The sequence below is a fragment of the Coregonus clupeaformis genome, chromosome 3 (genome assembly GCF_020615455.1).
Source record: "Coregonus clupeaformis isolate EN_2021a chromosome 3, ASM2061545v1, whole genome shotgun sequence".
Lineage (NCBI taxonomy): Eukaryota > Metazoa > Chordata > Actinopteri > Salmoniformes > Salmonidae > Coregonus > Coregonus clupeaformis.
This window is the reverse complement of record NC_059194.1, coordinates 24,677,854-24,685,618: the sequence shown is the minus strand read 5'-3', so window position 1 is coordinate 24,685,618 and position 7,765 is coordinate 24,677,854.

Below are 7,765 nucleotides of genomic sequence, written 5' to 3'. Positions count from 1 at the left end.
GCAACCTCGGTACAAAGTACCCTAACCCTAACCTTGGATTTAACTCTAATCCAAACCCTAACCCTAGCCCCAGCCCATGTCTGATTGGAGGGAGAGAGTATCTAACAAACTGAACCGAGTCTCATAACTTCCTCCCACCATAAGAGCATCAGTATGTTGACTTGAACTTCTCCACAGCCTTGAGACCTACTGTATACTACTGCATATGTTGTCTGAGAGAGAGAGAGATCTGTACGGAGAAGAATCCATCAATGAGGACAGTGGAAAGATTGTGCAGACACACTCCTTTGTAGGTCAGACATCCAGACAGTACCTGTTCATCTATCTCAGTGTGTGTGTGTGTGTGTGTGTGTGTGTGTGTGTGTGTGTGTGTGTGCATGTGTGTGTGTGTGTGTCTGGTCTCTATCTGGTAGAAGCATTAGCTCCACCTGCACTGTTTGTCAGAACAGATATTGATCCCTTCATCTCTCATCTTTCAATCCAATGGAGCCGGAATCAAACAGACTGGAGAAATGAACATCACTTTTATCTCTCCTTTTCATCTCGCCTGTCTGTCACACATCGGTCTCCCTCGGCTCGCAGAATCTCTCTCTCTCTCTCTCTCTCTCTCTCTCTCTCTCTCTCTCTCTCTCTTCTCTCTCTCTCTCTCCTCCTCACCATCTCTCTATACCCCATCTTTGTTAAGTCACCGCTCCATCTTTTCCATTGACTGTTTTCTTTACTTCTCACTCACTCACCCCGCCCTCTCTCTCTCTCTCCCCCTCCTATCCAGTACAGATGAAGGAGGTGAGTCTGTCATGAGGATCCAACCCCTTTTTGGTGACATCCATCTCCTCACTCCAAACTCACAGAGAGACAAGGACGCAGAGACTCAATCTCCATTCACATCGACGGGGCTGTAGAGGAGCGAGTCGAGGGTTTCACGTTCCTCAGTGTCCACATCACTAAGGATCTAACATGGTCCACACACACCAACACAGTTGTGAAGAGGGCACGACAACGCCTCTCCCCCTCAGGAGGCTGAAAAGATTTGGCATGGGCCATAAGATCCTCAAAAAGTTATACAGCTGCACCATTGAAAGCATCTTGACTGGCTGCATCACTGCTTGGTATGGCAACTGCTTGGCATCCGACCGCAAGGCGCTACAGGGGGTAGTGCGTACAACACAGTACATCACTTGGGCCGAGCTCCCTGCCATCCAGGACCTCTATACCAGGCGGTGTCAGAGGAAGGCCCTAAAAATATTCAGCCACCCAAGTCATAGACTGTTCTCTTTGCTACCGCATGAATGCACCAAGTCGGCAACCCTGAACAGCTTCTACCCTCAAGCTACAACACTGGTAAATATTTAGTTAAATAGTTCACCAAATAGCTATCTGCATTGACCCTTTTTGACTCATCACATACGCTGATGCTACTGTTTATTATCTGTCACTTTATTCCTAGTTATATGTACATATTTACCTCAATTACCTCGTACCCCTGCACATCGACTCAAGTTATCGTTACTCATTGTGTATTTATTATTACTTTTCTATTATTTTTCTATTTACTTTCTCTCTGCGTAAGTAAGCGTTTCACTGTTAGACTACACTTGTTGTTTACGAAGTATGGGACGAATAAATTAGATTTTTTATTTGTTTTCTTTCACTCTCTTTCATTAAAAAGCAAACACATTTAAACACTTTTTCGCCCCGAAAGTCACATTTACAATTCCTTGTGAATTTATTCATCCCCCATGCCCCACCCCTTTAAGAAAGTGTTGTAGAAATTAGTGTGACATTTCCGAAGTGAATATATCACCCCACAATCAGCAAACACATTGTATGTGGTGACAGTGTGTGAGTATTGCTGCTGGTTTGAGATGTGACTCAAAGACGAGCTGTTATTAGAGCAGTAAACTTTTGATCAGTTGTTTTAGAGAAATAAGAACGGAACTGGGATCTGGTGGGTTTCCTACTCTCATCTAAAGTCAGTTGTTATGGTTACCAAGTCTAAAGTAAAAGACTCGACCCTTCCCTGGTACTGGCTGACCTGTCACATAGAGACATAGGGCATAATAAAATAACTGGCTTCCTCAACCAATTCTGACTCATTTATAATTTGACAGTTATCCATAATACAGCTTTAATATGCAATAACTGGCACCAATAATCATTTGCAAGCTGTGGCAGTTAAACTACAGAACCAGGGGCCTCCATCTGCAGATAATAGGAAATGATGCCCTTGATGGCCAGCATGGCCCCCTATTAAATGAGCTGTGATCGTGAGCTGTGTGTTCTAATTGTGTGTATGGGGAGGTCTGGGGGGCGAACATATGCAGCAATGATCTGACCATCTGTTGGGCCTTGGACTCACCAAGACACATCAACGTCCAGGTGTGTGTGTGTATATGTGTGTGTGTGTGTGTATATGTGTGTGTGTGTTCATGTGTATGCCTCAACCCTCTCCCAGGCGTAACAGATTGTGTGGAGGGTGTGTGAAATGAGAACGGGCTAACGAGGTGACCCTGGAGGGCGGACGTTCACTGACCGACAAACTAGAGTCAATGTGCTGCGGCTAAAGTGATCATAAAACACACACACACACACAATCTCACACAGCCATCTGAGGACGGATCCTTATACTACAGACACGATCACATTATCATAACATGACAACGATAACGCGATCGTGATTATGTGCTGTGTAATATGCCCATTGGGACATTAGAGATGGACTTATTATGGATGTGCCAACACCGTAATCAGGCCTGACCGTAGCAAGTTGTAAGGAAATAGAATGACTAAGGTATCCGTTTGAAGTGGTCATGTATTTATTTTGAAGGTACACTTTCTCATCATGTGTCAGGGAAAGAAATCAAACCGTAAAAAAAAAATATTAGCCTCTGCCGAGACCCCAACAACTGGATGTTCCGGTTTTCAGAGACTGTGACGCGACTTCCGCTTTTGGACTTAACAAGGTGACACTCCATCTTAAATCCTCCTCCACATTTACTGGATTGGTTGAACAATGCAGAAGAAAACCTCCCCCAACAGTTCTCGTCAAGACCAGAATGTAGGGGGATCTAGTTTCAGGCGTTTCTTTTACGCCTGGAGACGCATTACACACACACACACACACACACACACACACACACACACACACACACACACACACACACACACACACACACACACACACACACACACACACACACACACACACACACACACACACACACACACACACACACACACACACACACACACACACACACACACACACACACACACACACACACACACACACACACACACACACACACACACACACACACACACACACACACACACACACACACACACACACACACACACACACACACACACACACACACACACACACACACACACACACACACAAGAACATATATTAGATCATCACAAAACATAGGTGTGGCCTGAGTGCAAGAAGAGAGTGTGTGTGTGTGTGTGTTTATAACCTAAGCTCCTGGGCCCAAGGACATTAATTGAGGGAGTCTACAGTTTTCTGAAGTGGAAAATGACTTCTCTAAACCAGCCCAAGTGTTTTCTTACAGGAGCTTAGTTTCTCAACTAACAGCACCTGAATGGTATTCCCCTCAGGACCAGTGTGTATGTGTGTGTGTGTGTATGTCTCCTTCCGCGTTGTTGAGCATCGGTTAAGAAGTTGTAGATGAAAATTGATGAAAAAACGAATCCTCTAATAAAATAATCTCAAACACATTACTATTGTGTCCCATGTGGGACATAAAGGTTCTCTAACGTTATATTAGTGGTGTGACCTCACCTCACCTCACCACTGAACTGAACTCCATCTCCATCTCCGCCTGTAAAGAGACTGGAGGCAGATGTAACCAACAGCAACAGTAAGTATTCAGTCTGTGGTACTGTCTGCATTAATATTGCATCTCCACCTTCTGTCTGTTATTACTATTTAATCCCAATCATGTTCCAGTATGTCCAATCGCTTAGGCGCCGTGAACGCACCCCAACCCAACCGCATTACTTAGCAGAGCAGAGTCGAACCCCCAATGAATAAAACATCCTAATAATTCCTGCTTAAGCATTTAGTCATACATTATGGATGAGGCTTGAAATCAGTGCAGGGGAGAGGAGGGGAGAGGAAGGAGAGAAGAGGAGTGGAGAGAGAGGAGAGGGGATAGAAGAGAAGAGAAGAGAAGAGGAGAGGTGAGTGGAGGAGCAGATAGGAGAGGAAGGAGAGAAGAGGAGAGGAGAAAGATGAAAGGGGAGAGGAGAGGTGAGTGGAGGAGAGGACAGGAGAGGAAGGAGAGAAGAGGAGAGGAGAAAGATGAGAGGGGAGAGAAGAGGAGAGGAGAGGAGAGGAGAGGAGAGGGGAGGATAGGATAGGAGAGGAGAGGGGAGAGAGGAAAGGGGAGTGTGCTCCTCTCCACACTTATTTATTTATCAGGAATAATTAACACAAGATGGCCAAGGAATGTCTGAGCAGCACTTAGAGACCTGCAGAGGAGGAGGAGGAGGAGGAGGAACACATGTTGCATCCTGAACAAATTCCATTTAGAATAGCGAGATCTTAGCTGGTTCTCTTCCATTGATTCAGAGAGCTAAGGAGTGAGTGAAGTTTAATTTAGCTCCCCTGAAATTCTGTTAATCAGTGTGTGATGGAGACATGGAGAGAGACACTCCTGAAATCAGACACGACATGAGGTGGAGGAGGCACCTCAGAATCATTTTGAAGTGTGTGTGTGTGTGTGTGTGTGTGTGTGTGTGTGTGTGTGTGTGTGTGCATTCGTGTGTGTGTGTATTCTGAGTGTGAAAAGCACAAACCTCCCTCCCACACTAGCCCTGCTGTCACAGTCACACTAACCTGCATGTGCCATCTGCACCAGGACAAGACCACCTCTGGGGACCCTGCCTGACCACATCTCTTCCCTCCTCTCCTCCCTCTCCACTAATCTCCTCTACCCATCCATCCATTCATCCATCTTCTCATTAACTCCTGTACTGTATGTGTGTGTGTATGTGTGTGTGTGTGTGTGTGTATTTACAGAGGCTTTGCCTGTAACCCCATTTTCCCAAATTTTCCAGGGAGTTGATCAGAGCAGCTGAACTTAGTGGGAACGTCTGTCCTCCTTTTTACCAGAGTTACTGTCGCTCTGTACGGAGGGCTAGAGGGATGAGGGGGGAGAGGATGAGGATGGATGAGGATGGAGGGATGAGAATGGACGGATGAGGATGGACGGATGAGGATGGGATGGATGAGGATGGAGGGATGAGAATGGACGGATGAGGATGGACGGATGAGGATGGGATGGATGAGGATGGAGAGATGAGGATGGAGGGATGAGGATGGAGGGATGAGGATGGACAGATGAGGATGGAGATATGAGGATGGACAGATGAGGATGGACAGATGAGGATGGAGGGATGAGGATGGAGGGATGAAGATGGAGGGATGAGGATGGACGGATGAGGATGGATGGGTAAAGATGGAGGGATGAGGATGGACGGATGAGGATGGAGGGATGAGGATGGAGGGGTAAAGATGGAGGGATGAGGATGGAGGGATAAAGATGGAGGGATGAGGATGGAGGGATGAGGATGGACGGATGAGAACGTAGGGATGAGGATGGAGGGATGAGGATGGAGGGATGAGGATGGAGGGGTAAAGATGGAGGGATGAGGATGGAGGGATGAGGATGGAGGGGTAAAGATGGAGGGATGAGGATGGAGGGATAAATATGGAGGGATGAGGATGGTAATTGTTGGGAAAACAACGAAGACATAGCCACCATGGGGACAGGAGAAGCTCGCTAGGCTAGAGGCCTGTGTTGTAGAAGTTCCAGTTACACAGGGGCTCACAGAGCTTTCTCTCTGAGAGGCCGTGTCATTCACTGCAGTCAATTAGAGCCACACCGCCTGAGGGCAACTTACAGACTACAGTACACAGCCCCATCCCTCCACCCTTCCCCTCATTCACCCATCCCACCTCAAAATCCTCTTAAAATGTGTGTGTGTGTGTGAGCTTTCTTTTACTGTTACTGAGAGGGAAAGAGGGAGGGAGGGAAGGAAGGAGGAGAGAGGGAGGAGGAAAGGGAGAAGGAGAAAGAGACGGGGAGGGAGGGAGGAGAAGGGAGGAGAAGGGGGGATTAGAGAGAGGGAGGGAGGAGAGGGGTAGGAGAGAGGGAGGAGAGGGGGAGGAGAGAGGGAGGGAGGAGAGGGAGGTGAGGGAGGGAGGGAGGGAGGAGGGGGGAGAGAGGGAGGGAGGAGAGAGGGAGGAGAGAGAGGGAGGAGAGGGGGGAGGAGAGAGAGGGAGGGAGGAGAGAGAGGGAGGGAGGAGAAGGGGAGGAGAGAGGGAGGAGAGGGGGAGGAGAGAGGGAGGGAGGAGAGAGGGAGGAGAGAGGGAGGAGAGAGAGGGAGAGAGGAGGGAGGAGAGGGAGTTGGAGGAAGAGGCGAAGATATGACATGTTTGGGGATGATAGGGGATGGTATTTCAACAACAAGTACCTAGGTTTCCATCAAATTGGAGACAGATTTTCATGTACAGTGTCTTCGGAAAGTATTCAGACCCCTTTTCTTTTTCCACATTTTGTTACGTTACAGCCTTTTAAAAAATCCTCAGCAATCTACACACAATACCTCATAATACCTCATAAAACCGTTTTTTTTTTTATGTTTGCAAATGTACTAAAAATTCAAAACAGAAATACCTTATTTACATAAGTATTCAGACCCTTTGATATGAGACTCGAAATTGAGCTCATGGGCATCCTGTTTCCATTGATCATCCTTGAGATGATCTGTGGTAAATTCAATTGATTGGACATGATTTGGAAAGGCACACACCTGTCTATATAAGGTCCCACAGTTGACAGTGCATGTCAGAGCAAAAACCAAGCCATGAGGTCGATGTCGAGGCACAGATCTGGGGAAGGGTACCAATAAATGTCTGCAGCATTGAAGGTCCCCAAGTACACAGTGGCCTCCATCATTTTTAACCCTCCCGTTGTCCTAGGGTCAAAATGACCCGCCACTGTGTTGAACCAACTTTATTTAATTTTTATATTTTTTGGATCATTTGTGAGAAGGAGGCAGTGATACTTTCTTTAAAGTCTCACTGCCTCCTTCTCACAAATGATCCCAAAAATATAAAAATTATATAAAGTTGGTTCAACACAGTGGTGGGTCATTTTGACCCTAGGACAACGGGAGGGTTAAATGGAAGAAGTTTGGAACCACCAAGACTCTTCCTAGAGCTGGCCGCCTGGCCAAAGTGAGCAATCGGGGGAGAAGGGCTATGGTCAGGGAGGTGACCTAGAACCCAATGGTCACTCTGACAGAGCTCCACAAATCAGGCCTTTATGGTAGAGTGGCCAGACTGAAGCAACTCCTCAGTAAAAGGCACATGACAGCCCGCTTGGAGTTTGCCAAAAAGGCACCTAAAGACTCTCAGACCATGAGAAACAACATTCTCTGGCCTGATGAAACCAAGATTGAACATTTTGGCCTGAATGCCAAGCGTCACGTCTGGAGGAAACCTGGCACCATCCCTACGGTGAAGCATGGTGGTGGCAGCATCATGCTGTGGGGATGTTTTTCAGTGGCAGGGACTGGGAGACTAGTCAGGATCGAGGCAAAGATGAACTGTCACAGTTTACTAAGCCAGAACCCAGAAGCAGACCAGGACAAGGTACTTTGAGACAAAGGTGAGTGTTTATTTAATTGACTCCCGAGTGAGGCTGAATAATCCAGGGAACAGAGC